Genomic DNA, 13,640 nt, shown 5'->3' with positions numbered 1-13,640 from the left:
TTTGACTGATGCTTAAAAAGGCATGTTTTGGCTTTCCACTTCTGTTCCACAGAATAATGAAAGCTTTTCTGTTTTGCAGAGTAATTAAATCTAAACAGACGAGGAAATTCTTATCTCATATTTTCCCTGTTTCTTTTAGTATATATTATGTGGAGTATTAGTATATATTAGTAAAACAAGCAAACAAAAAAATTAGAGGTTTTTTAATAGCCAAAAGATCTTTGTGAACAATATTGAGGAAAAAAAGTTGCATAAACTTGTCAGATGGATGTGTATTTATCATTGTCAAAAACCTTTACTGATAGTCTCACTCCGTATTTGTGTTTGATGGAGTGTGGAAAAAATTATGAGAGGCATTTATTTCTTGTCACAAAGAAAGTGTAATATTATGGATCATGTAGTCTTACAAAATTGTTGAATGTTCTCATCAATGAGATGGCTGTTCATTTCCTAATGCTGATGTTCATGATGAAGAAAATGACGTGTACTAAGTATGAGGCCTTCTTCAGGAAAGGAAAAAGCAGTTAATTTTTTTTTTGTTCAACTGAGGTAGTGACACCAATTTTATTTTCTCTTTCTACCCTGTAATTTAAGAAATCACCCCTTTTAGATCCACAGCTAATCTGCTGACACAGCACTAGCTTTATTTTGAGTTTGTGAAACGCTGATAATAGGATAGAGACCTACCCTTCTAAGTTTTAACTCACCCAGTAAGTCAATGTCTTTGACACACTATGACCCCAAAGGCCTATCACGGAAGAAAAACACAGCACCATGCTGAAAAATAACAGCCCATCATGTAATTGAGAGCATGACTCAACAACATGCTAATAAGCAGGTGTCTGTGTTGTTCATGCTGGCGCGGAAGGCTTATGCATCTGCCGTCTGAACAGTTTTCACTGCCTGCAGTTCAGGCTATGACTGCAGCTGTGAAGGGGCGGGAAAGCCAGTTTATCTGACCTCTGTACTAAAATTCTGTGCTAAAGGTTTGTAATTTTCCCAGGCAATGCAGAACTGGACTACTGACCACAGGCTGCTTGCTTTTCATACAACTGTTTGCGGAGATGCAGTTCCGGACTATGGAAGACAGCATTAAGGAAGGGTATCCAAAATGCTTCATGATCCTATTCTCACTTGGCAAAGCAGCCCAAAAGATACTGTTTAAAAACACTGTCGTGCTGCGTGTGTTCAGGCAGGTCTTGGTGATAGATGTGAGAGCAATTTAAGAGGTTTCCGTCTCCTGCTGAGAGCTCCACAGTTTATGTGAGTCTCAGGAAAAGCGACGGTAGGGTAAGTTTGGAGTTCAGGTGTGAACTGGGGCAGGAAAAGCACTGATGCACATTTGCTGCAGCTGACAGCTCCTGAAGCAGTGCACATAGCAAAGAGAATAATGGTAAGTATGAACTTCTTATATCTCCCTGACATGAATGACCAAAACTCATTTGAAAGCATCTGAAGTGCTTTACTTGCCAACTAGAGCTTCTGACATATCTTATGGATGAACTGGTACACACAGGAAAGGAGCCCTCTGGTACTGTCTCATCAGGAATAGACAGCAAAACAAGGAACACTACTACACATGCAACTATAGTTTGCCCGCATCCTGTCAGCAGATCTTGTCTCCGAAGTTAAGTAGGTTATAGTAGAGTTCAGGTTCAGAGAAGTGTGACTGGCATGATCAAAGGTATGGAATAGATTCTGTATGATTAAACGGACCTCAAAATGAACTGGGAAGCAGTCAGCTGAGGGAGGGATATAATATAATAGAATGATGAGTGGCCTGGAGAGGGTGGTTGGGGAGTGGCTGTTCACTCTCTGTTCCCAATAAAGAGGTAGGGGCATCAAAAGAAATTAGCAGAAGGCAGATTCAGAACAAACAAGAAAAAGGGCTTTTTTTCCACACAAGAGGAACTTAAACTGTAGAACTCCTGGCAGCCAGGTGTTGTGCATGGCAAAAGTGGTCACAGAATTCAGATGGAGGCTGGAAGGAAAATATACTGGGGGCTACTAAATATATCACAACTATGCCTAGTTCACGAAATCCTGAAGCCATAAGCAGGTTGAGACTATCTGAGGCAGGTTACTGGGTTAGGTACACTCTGACCCAGAATACATATTTTTATGTTTCTTAAGTTCCAATTTGTGAGAGCCTTGATGCTGTAAGAAAGGAATCCATTAAGTCTGTGAATGACTCCAACTGGGGGGTGGGGTCAGTATTCCTGACTGTAAGACTGCCATTCAGAGGGACCTGAATGGGCCGATGGGAACCTCATTAAATTCAACAAGAATATATCCAAAGTCCTACAGCTGGGCAGGAAGGACCTCAGGCAGTAATACAGTCTGGTTTGGGTTCTTCCTGTACAAGAAAGGCATGGGTAAACTGCAGCAAGTTCAGTGAAGGGCCATCAGGATGGCTGGAACATGTGTCCTTTGAGGAGAGGCTGAGCGAACTGGGCAGCCAAGCAATGGAACAGGTTGCCCAGAGAGGTTGTGGAATATCAGTTCTTGGAGGTTTTTGAGAGCCGAGTGCACAAAGACCCAAGCAAACATTATCTCAGTTCAGCGTTGCACCTGACTAGACAAACTCCCAAGATCCCTTCCAACCAGATTTATTCTTTATTCTATGAACTTTCAGCTAGATGGCCTCCCCGAACTAGGTCACCGCATGACTTCTGAGCAACAGTGCCTGTGCAAAGCAGGGGACAGGGCCACATGATTGAGGGAGGGGCTGAAGCACATCTGACTTGGACCAGTGTAAGCTGCTGTGGAACTGCACTCTCACAGCAGTCCAAGGCATCTTTCACCTCGTGCTGTAGATCAGGCCAGTGTTCTAAAGGTGGAACAAAACCACTGCAACCTGACCTTTTAGAGAAGAACAGGTCTGCTGCCTCCTGGGGGCCCGGGTTAAAGATGTGACGAGATAACCTCCTACCCTGGTATGGCCCTCGGATTATTATCCAGTATTGATTTTTCATGTAGGCAGCAATGAAGCTGCAATAAGTCCAAGGGCAATCAAGAGAGACTTCAGGGCGTTGGGATGACTGGTTAAGGGATCAGGAGCACAAGTAGTGTTCTCCTCTATCCTTCCAGTTGCAGGGAATGATGAGGGAAGAAACAGGATGAGCCAGCAGATCAATACCTGGTTCCGAGACTGGTGTCACCAGCAGAATTTTGGGTTTTTTGATCATGGGTCAGTCTACATGACACCAGGCCTGCTGGTGACAGACGGGGTACACCTGTCTCAAAGAGGGAAAAGGACCTTTGCACAGGAGTTAGCAGGGCTCATTGAAAGAGCTTTATACTAGATTTGAAGGGGGAAAGGGGTAAAACCAGGCTTGCTAGAGATAAGCCTGAGGGCAGCACGCCAATATTTGAGGGATGGTGTGCTAGCGAGGTCCACGGTGTGCTCAGTACATTGGAGCACATTTGAAATGTCTTTATATTAATGTGCACAGTATGAGGAATAAACGAGAGGAGCTAGCAGCTTTGGCCCAGTCCCAGAGCTACGATATCATTGGCATAAGCGAAACCTGCTGGGATGAGTCCTGTGGCTGGGATGCTGTGATGGATGGTTATAGGCTCTTCAGGAGGGGTAGGCAGGGCAGGTGAAGTGGGGGGGTGGTGCTGTATGTAAGGGAGGGATTGGATTGTATGTTGGCGATGACACGGTTGACAGCCTCTGGGTAAGAATTAAGTGGATGTTGTGGGAGTCTACTATTGACCACCCAGCCAGGACGACAACACGGATGAATTATTCTGCAAGATATTAAGGGATGTCTCTAGATCAACTGCCCTTGTCCTTATGGGTGATTTTAACTTCCCAGACATCAACTGGGAATATTATACAGCAGACGCAAACAGGTCCAGGAAATTTCTGAAGCATGTTGAAGATAACTTCTTGGTGCAGGTACTAAGGGAACTAACTAGGAAAGCTGCCCTCCTAGATTTCTTTGTAAACAGAGAGGGACTTGTGGGTGAAGTGGTGATTGGTGCCTGTCTTGGTCACAATGACCACAAAGTAGTTGAGTTTCAAATCATTGACAAAAAGAGAAAAACTGCTGACAAAACTTCAACCCAGGATATGGGGAGAACAGACTTCAGGCTGCTGAAGGAGCTAGTTAGTAAGGTCCCCTGGGAATCTGCTTTAGAAGGTATTTGGGTCCATGAATGCTGGTCACTTTTTAAGAGCCATCTCTTAAGAGCATGGGAGCAGGCAATTCCAAAGTGTCAGAAGTCAAGCAAGTGGTGCAGAAGGCTAGCTTGGCTGAGCAGAGATCTTCTTGTAGAACTTAGGCAGAAAAGGAAAGTGTATGGACATTGGAAGCAAGGACAGGCAACATGGGAGGACTACAGAGATGCTGTTCACCACTGTAGTGAGAAAATTTGTGCAGCCAAAGCTCAATTAGAGTTCAAGCTGGCCAGCACTGTGAAGGACAACAAAAAAGGCTTTTAAAAATATGTTAATAGCAAAAGGAGAATTAGAGGTAACATTGGTCTGTTGCTTGATGAGGTCGGTCACCTCACAAATAGGGACGTAGACAAAGCAGAGACGTTTAATGCTGCCTTCACCTCTGTCTTCAACAGGGCGATGATGATGGGCCCTGGAACACCCGGAGCCCTGTGTTGAAAGACTGTGACTGGGGGCATGATAAACTCCCAGCCAATGCTAAACTTGTTTGAGACTTGCTGCTCCAGCTGGATGCACATAAATCTATGAGACCTGATGGGATTCATCCCAGGGTACTGAAAGAGCTGGCTGATGTCATCACGGGACCTCTATTATTTTTCAATGGTCTTGGGAGTCTGGAGGGGTCCCAGTCGACTGGAAGCTGGCAAATGTTGTCCCAGTTTTCAAGAAGGGAAAGAAGGAAGGCCCTGGTAATTACAGGCCTGTCAGTCTCACTTCAGTGCCTGGAAGAATTATGGAGAAGGTAATTCTGGGAGTTATTGAAAAATACTTGAGAGACAATGCAGTCATTGGTCATAGCCAGCACAGGTTCATGAGGAGAAAGTCCTGCTTAACCAACTTAATTTCCTTTTATGACGAGGTCACTCACCTAGTTGACCAAGGGAAGCCAGTAGATGTCATGGTTTTGGATTTTAGCAAAGCTTTTGATACTGTTCCTCACAGTATCCTTCTGGATAAAATGTCCAGCACACAGCTAGGCAAGTCCATAATATGTTGGGTGAAATGTTGGGTGAACAATTGGCTAATGGATCGGGCTCAAGGAGTTACAGTAAATGGGGTTACATCAGGCTGGTGGCCAGTCACCAGTGGGATTCCCCAGGGCTCAATTTTAGGGCCATTGCTCTTCAACATTTTTATAAATGATCTGGATGCAAAAGTACTTTAAGTAAGTTTGCCGACGATACTAAACTAGAAGGAGCTGTGGACTCCCTCAAGGGTAGAGAGACCTTACAGAGAGATCTGGATAGACTAGAGAGCTGGGCAATCACCAACCGTATGAAATGTAACAAGAGCAAGTGCCAGATTCTCCACCTGGGACAGGGTAATCCTGGTTATACATAGAAATTGAGAGATGAGAAGTTGGAGAGCAGCCCCACAGAAAGAGATCTGGGGGTCTGAATGGATGGCAAGTTGAATATGAGTCAACAGTGTGCCCTGGCACCCAAAAGGGCCAACCGTGTCCTGGGGTGCATCAAGCACAGCATAGCTAGCCGGCCGAGGGAGGTGATTGTCCCACTCGACACTGCACTGGTGCGGCCCCACCTCGAGTACTGTGTGAATTTTTGGGCGCCTCAATATAAGAAGGACATCAAACTATTAGAGTGTGTCCAGAGGATTGTGACCAGGATGGTGAAAGGTTTCGAGGGCAAGACTTATGAGAAGTGGCTGAGGTCACTTGGTTTGTTCATCTTGGAGAAGAGAAGGCTGAGGGGTGACCTCATCGCAGTCTACAACTTCCTCAAGGGGGGCAGCGGAGGGGGAGGTGCTGATCTCCTCTCTCTGGTGACCAGCGATAGGACATGAGGAAATGGAAAGAAGCTCGTCAGGGGAAGTTCAGATTGGACATTAGGAAAAGGTCCTTCACTGGGAGGGTGGTCGGTCACTGGGGAACAGGCTCCCCAGGGAAGTGGTCACGGCACCAAGCCTGTCAGAGTTCAAGGAGCATCTGGACGATGCTCTTAGTCATATGGTTTAGTTTTAGGTAGTCCTGTGAGGAGCAGGGAGCTGGACTCAATGATCCTTATGGGTGCCTCCCAGCTTGAGATATTCTATGATTCTATGATTCTATGAATAGATCACCATTGGGAATGCTGTCTTCCATGATGTTATGGAGCACTTAGTTTTTAGTGCAGCATGTATAGAAATTATTGATAGAGTAAACTGGAGTTCTTATTATCTAATGCCATTTTGTGCTGTACATTCTAATAATACGATTCATCTGGGAAGGTGTTTTTTTCATTCTGCTTTTCCATTTCTCCCCTATTCTTCAAATATGTTTGAACAATATCTAGAATAAGAGCTGCGAAAAGTCTTTTGCATGCCTCTAGCTCTGCTTAGTTAATCTGTTATCACAGTAACTGGATGGAAGAAGTGCAACAGAACTAACTCAGTACTGTTACACATGCAAGCAGACTATAGACAAGCAGCAAAAGAACAAATGACAAATGTTAGATAAACATCCATTTATGTTCAAGTAGAGCAAACCCATTTTGGTTGTTTCTATTGCTCATCATATGTTTTTAGTCATCAGGGATCAAACTAATCTTTTATGCAATTCTAGTGAAGCCAGTAATGAATATGGCTCATCTAATACTAAATGGAATAAAATTCAGAAATGGATTATAAGAAGGTAAATAGCAGATGGGAGATTTGGGAGTGCTACAGATTAACCCATTTGCTTTTCAGCTTTTTGAAGCTGGATTCAAATTTATCTTTCAGCAAGGCAGAGATAGAATATATTTGGATCATCAGAATACAAAACGTATTAGAAGAGTGAGCAACTTTGTCAGACTGTTCAAAACATAACGAAACAAGGTAAAGGGTGCTCCCCAGTTAAGAGTGATCAGTGTCATTATGTAATGCTTGCAGAACACTTACATGAGTTATATTTATTATGACAGTGTTTCTACTCTGTGAGCTACAGATACATAGATAACTTCTTAGGGATTTGCCATATGAACAGTATTTGTAATGCAGTAATCCAATGGATGTGAACATTTAAAGTGACATATACATCTACTGGAAAAGCTGTAGAGATCCACAGACTGCAAAATACTGAAAGCCACTGATTGATAACAGGACGGTTATTTGACTTTTATAAGGCATCCCAAAGTTTTAGAGCAAAGATTGTTTTGGACGAAGTCCAAGAATGAGATTATTTTTAGGTGGTTATCTAGCTACTTTAGTTTCTGTATTCTTTCACATAATGCAGTTCTGATACATTGTGTAACACAAAGCTAGACACCATGAGAACAAAAGGATCACCTTGTTCTTCCTGCATCATGTTAATTTGCCACACATGGGTTACATTTCCATATGCCTGTTGGTAAAGTTAAAAAGTTACTCTTTCATGCAGCCCAGCAGTGCTACATAACATTTCCGAAACTGGTTTCTGTTCATCTAGTTGAAGTTTTCACATTGTTTTTTGTTGGCTAGAAATTAAGACCTGAGACTCATGAGGATATGGCTGGCAGTAAAAGCAGTTTGAGCATGAGTAGTAGGCTCCAGACTCATGATTAGACTTTTTATGATAATTTTGGGTGCCTAAATTTCAGTGTGGCTACTGTATAGAACATTTTTGTTGTTAAGGTACAGGCCTATAGAGAAGTCACTATGGAATTCATCTGTTAATTTACCACAGAACAGCTTGGCCAATAACTGCCAAAAAGTAACTGTTCTTACCTAGAAGCAAGTGAATGATTGATTACCCTTTCTCACTGACTAGCAAGAAAATGTTTACAAGAGGCAAAGTATGTACATGAACTGTTACAGTGGAATGACAAATTCATTGCATGTTCATGGCCTATGTTAACTTCTTTTATCTTGGTAGATTGCTGATAGTCTTAGAAAATATCATCTGCCTGCCTTTGAAACAAGACATGTAGGCAAGTTTGGATTGAGCATCTAAAACTGTTAATTGGTTTGGAAAAATTAGCCCTAAAACTAACATTCTCAAAAATGGCAGAATGCTGGGGCAAAGAAATAGTTCATTGCACTTTCATGTAGGACTTGCAGACAGCAGCAAAATTGTGTCAGACAAAAAGGAAATGAATATATTATTAGGAAAAAAGTTGCAGGAAAAAATACTTGCTCAAATAAAAAGTAGTATATTAAGTCTAAAATGGGATTGTAAAAGGATTCATGCTCTAGGAATATACTCAGTGATGTGGAATTAATCTGCTTTGCCTTCCTGTTGGAACAAGGAGTTTTTACTAGCAATATATTGGGTTATAAAAAGGGTTTGAATGTCTCTTGAGGCTGAGGAAGAGACAAAGTGTTCTTACAGAAAGAAACTTCAGGAGCAACAGAGCTCAGGAGAAACAAATAAGATGAGTGAGGTCTATGTCTTTTTGAGTGAGATCTATGTCTTTTTCTCTCCCTATAAGGGGAGAACTTTGGATCCAGTATGTGTCTTATTAGGAGCATGGAGAAAATATTACTGGGATGATGTATGCTTTCCAACAGTTTAAGAAGTCTACTACAAATTAGGCTCATCACAATTCTCAGTATGATAAACATGAGGGGCATTTTGAACTTCACAACACCACCAAGGATAAGATTTGGCTGCTCTTCTTATTTTAAATGCAGAGATCTTAAGTAGTTGGGCACACAATTTCTGTACAGTATATCCATGATAAAATATCTTTGAAGGTGAAACAGGCTTAAGAAATTATCCCTTCCATACACACATGGTAATACCATTGTTGTTTGCTGTCCCCTCTTAGTGGCAGTAAGCTGTTAGATGTTCATGATGCATTGTTGGCTGCATTCAGGTTAAAGGTAATGATGTCTTTCTCCTCCAAGACCCTTTTTTTGTGAACAATGTTATTTCATTTTAGTGACCTGATTCACAGCAGGTAGGAGGGGCCAGAAGGAGCTCTTGAGGATGAGAAACTTCTTAAATGTACTTCATTGTTAAAACCAGCATATTATGAACTACAACCTCATTTTTGACAGCTGTGTTATACACGGCCTCTTCTTTGCATTATTCAGTGGTGATCCTTGTTTTTTCCAGACTGTGACCCTATATTGTATGAGCAAAAAATTCAGGACTTTATTCATATCTGGCCTCAGAAAGAAAAAGGAAAATGATGTCCTTGTCCCAGACCTGTCTGTGATCATAACATCAGGATCACTACACCCAGACTATGAACCCAGGATATGGCATGTATTGCTGCAAAAGTTATGTTTGATTGGTGAAGACAGGAAATGTACATAATGTGTGTGTGGGGGAAGCAAGAATCAAGAAGAAAACTTCTGCTAGTAAAACAAGCATAGAGTTTTAGAAAATTAGATTGTATCCATCACATCACAAGAAAGAAGCACACCAGAAGATGATCTTTACATGAATCAAAGCTGATCAATGCTTCTGGTTACAAAGAGAAAATCAGGAGCATCATTAATCTGAAATGCTGCAGGGAAAGCAGTTTCTTCATTTTTTAAAACTATTCTTACATAACTTTTCAACCTCAGTTGAGTTTCAGAAGTCACCTAGGAACTCAAAAGGAAACACAGCTAGCAATTTTTGCAATAGTTTTATTTTACGTTGTAGGAACATTGCTCTTGCTTTCCTGCTCTGAAAGTAGGCTATCTGACCAACAGAGATAAAGACATTATTTACTAAATTCAAGGGTAACCAAAATGATTCATAGATAATGACCAAAGGGTTTCATTTCTGAATATAAACAGGTACCAACAAGGTAGTATGGAGGGAGTTCATGTTTTTTTACGTTTTAATGTGAGAAACCTGCAATGATATATTTTCAAGATGTCAGGAGATGCATCTGTTTTCTCAGTCGGATTTAATCATTCCTACTTCCCTGTAGCATAGGAATGCTATAAGAATTAATTAGTTAATGTTTGTTCATTGCTTTTTTTCTAGGTGCCCTTGTGTCCTGTTATACTCGGCAGAAACGGTTCAACTCAAGTTTCATTGTTTCAAGAGGCTGTAATTTATTGTGATAAAATGGTGGAGCTCTGGTGTTTTGACCAGGAGGTCAGTCTGAACGTGGAGTAAACAGGATGGAGTTGTACATATTCTTTAAGGAGAGAGCACTTTCCTCTCCCATCAACAGTATTTGCAGCAGAGAAAGAGGAAGCAGAAAGAGCAAGATGGTTTCAGAAAAATGAGAGAGTAGCAGGGAAGGAACGTGGCTGAGGTCCAGGTAAGATTGTTAGTAAGGAAGCAAGTCTTTGGCAATGACTGTTGGCTACTACACTTGTTCACAGACATTATAAAAAGAAAATTCTTCAGGGGAAAAAAAAAATGTTACTAGAATCATCAGCCATGTAGTACACTTACCAAATGGGCCAACTGCATTTACAAAGCAAAACCACTACTTACTGATTGCATGAGTTCTCATCTAAATTCCTATTACACAAAGGAGAGAAAAAAGGACTTTCCGCAGTACCAGAAAGGAAAAGTGTTAAATTGCATGCACTAATATTGCCTGGCACCACCAATGATGACCTTGATGCTTCCTGCCCACCAGCAACACCACCTCTCTCTCTTACCTGAAAGAGGTCAGTCTCTGCTTACTGTAGCGGCTACTTTATGTCTAAATTGAATCTTTCCTTAAACAAACATTGTAGCAGTAAGCCAAGCTAACAGAGAATTTGTACAGACCATAAAAAACCCCCACCCAAACCCAGAAATAAACCAAAAATTTTAGTGTTACTCCCTAACAGAGTAGAGTTAACTATCCCCCATTGCCAGGATGCTGAGTTGCTGAGTGTACTTTCCTTTGACACACTGTCATAACACCTCCCTTGCTGCTCTTTTGGCCTCGCCATTGTCCTACCTTTTCCCTCTTGAAAAACAAACAAAAAAGAAAAAGCCCGGAAACTTCATTTTGGACCAGGAACAGCAGCTGCAGCAACGCCAGTTCCTCTGCAGATTCCTGTCTCTTGGTTCTTGGCCAGCAGCTCACTGGGGCGTTGGAAGAGGAAGGTGTGGGAGGGAGGAGGTCAGTTCTAGAGCATTCACTCTCCTTGCCCAGGCTGCTCCTGTGGACCCAAGAGTAAATAGCAGCTTGCAGCAGTCTGCATCATATGAAGAAAAAATGAGACACTTGTGGTAAGTGTACCCATAGCTTAGGTAGAAAATTGGAGCCCTAAGCACAGCTCAACACTAGGCTCTTTCTGTTCTCTCACAGTTCTTCTGGAGTGACAGCTCTCCTCCTCAAAACAAATATGACCCTGGTCCCATGGTATGAACCTGCTGCCCACAGAGTAGGCTTGAATGTTTTTCTAGTAGCTGTGGCATTTCTGAGTGCTTGAGATGTCTGTACTGTATTCTTCTCTTGCCTGCGACAAGGTTGATATTCATTCCTCAGCTCAGCAGTAGATGTGGAATTAATGCCCCATTGGAAATGCATGGGGCAATTCTTACCTTTCACTGTGAATAAAGACTGAGAGAGGGATAAAATGGGACATTACCATGCTGAATTTTGCTTCTCTCTAGATAGAGCTCTCTTGGGGCTCAGGCTCTTTCTTGACTTTCCCCAGTCTCACAAATGACCTCTTTTTTTCACATACTGACACAATGTGGTCAGTGCGGTTGGTGAAAGGCAGCAGCATCTAGGACAGTGAGGTGAATCAACTAATTTGTGTAGTATAGACAAAAAGGGGTTGACAAAGCAATAGGAAAGCCTTGCTGCATCTTACAGATATCTGTGGAAGAGTTTGCTTGTACAAGGACACCCCACTCCTTAGGGTTTCATTCACATGTTCAAAGGACTTGCTGCATGGATGCAGAAAGCACATAGTGATCTGGGGCACCATGGCTGGGCTGATCATCAAGAGCAACCTAGCAAAGTGTTGGCTAACATTCTAGATCTTCCCAAGAAGCAGAGAATCGGAACCATTTTTGGTTTTATTTAGATGGTCTCTGTTCCTATAGAGACTGTTTGTTATGATGTATGACTTTGCTGGGTATGGTACAGCTGTTATCTTGGAGATTTACCAATGACTTTGTTTTAATATTCTGACACACTGTTCCACTTCCAGTGGGAGTAGCTGACTGACAGAGATATTGAAGTATTTCCTCTGTTTATTTTTCTGTCTCTTTTTAACTAGTTCAGGGCTACCAGGCTTTGATTTAAAAAGCATAGTAGGTGTTGGCACAATGGTTCTAATACCATTCTATAAAATGTATTGAGTATTTTAACTTTCCCTAAATGTGAAATTACCAGCTCTTCTATATTTGTGTTTATTATTATTGGGTTTGTTTATTTATTTTTATTTGTATTTATCTGACAGGTCAGGATAATATTCAGGATCCAGATTATGAAAGTTCACCAGGGTTCCAGGGTCCGAATAGAAAATGAGATGGCATCTGCTGTTTTAAAGGATTTTTTCTTTCAATCTCTGCAGTCTCTCTAGCTTAGTCGTTCCTAGAGAAGCAAAGCTGAAGAAGGGCAACATTCCTACCATTAGCACTAGTTCAAGAAAATATATTTTGGTGATTTTTAACTTTAAATGTTCTTTTCCAATATTAGAGTGCTTTAGCTCATTTCATATTAAACCTTGACCTCATTAGGAGTCATGGAAAGCTGCTTCTAACAGTTCTTTCAAAGAATTGAATTTGTAGCATCCATCTGTTTCCAGGGTACCAACTTCTGTACAGTGAATTATCTAACATGTTAAGACAAACTTCTACCTTGAATGACTTAGAGTGTTGTTTCTCAAGCTCTTTAGTCCCTTTTTTTCTTCAGTCAATTACTAATTCTTTACAAGCTCTACCATAACACTGAAGACATATATAAATGTGCTTTGTGCTTTTCCTTGCTGTCCCATAGCAACTCCATCATTAAGTCTATTAAGTCTATAGACCTGTGCATGATTCTCCACCTTTGGTTTACCTGTATTCTGTTGTCTCTGAGAATAGGTCAATACATAGCTGATTTTATTCATCCCAGTCCAACGACTGAGCCTGTTTAGTTTGTAACTTGGAGATATATATTTTTTTTTTTTAACAGCCAAGGGCAAACAAATATGCCTATGACAAGACGGTTTTTCTTCTGTGTATTACAGTCTTTTTGGATTTCTTAAATTAATGTCTAGAATATAGTGTAGGTCTCCAGGTGCCTTCGGATATGCAGCCTTAGGAAGTTTTTCAGAATGAAGATAATTTTCACTTGGGAAACTGTAAAAATGATACAATGACCTTCTTAGTTCTCCTGCCAGACTCTTTTATAGGCAGACTTATATAGGTCTCTTTAGGTATTACATTTTTGCCAAGTACTTCTTTTCTTCTGGTACTAATATATATACTGCATGGAAGCATGCTGACAAACTGTAGAATTCATAGATAAAATTATCCATTTTAATTTTTAGTGGGCAGTCTGCAGTATTAGTCTGCGGGTGAGCTGATTACAATGAAGATCCTGACTCTGCACTTTTCTGCAGTCTGCATAAAATACTTATGCTGTATTCAATAAGGAGAATGCTG

This window comes from Mycteria americana, chromosome 3 (assembly GCF_035582795.1).
Source record: "Mycteria americana isolate JAX WOST 10 ecotype Jacksonville Zoo and Gardens chromosome 3, USCA_MyAme_1.0, whole genome shotgun sequence".
NCBI lineage: Eukaryota > Metazoa > Chordata > Aves > Ciconiiformes > Ciconiidae > Mycteria > Mycteria americana.
Note: the sequence above shows the minus strand (reverse complement) of the source record.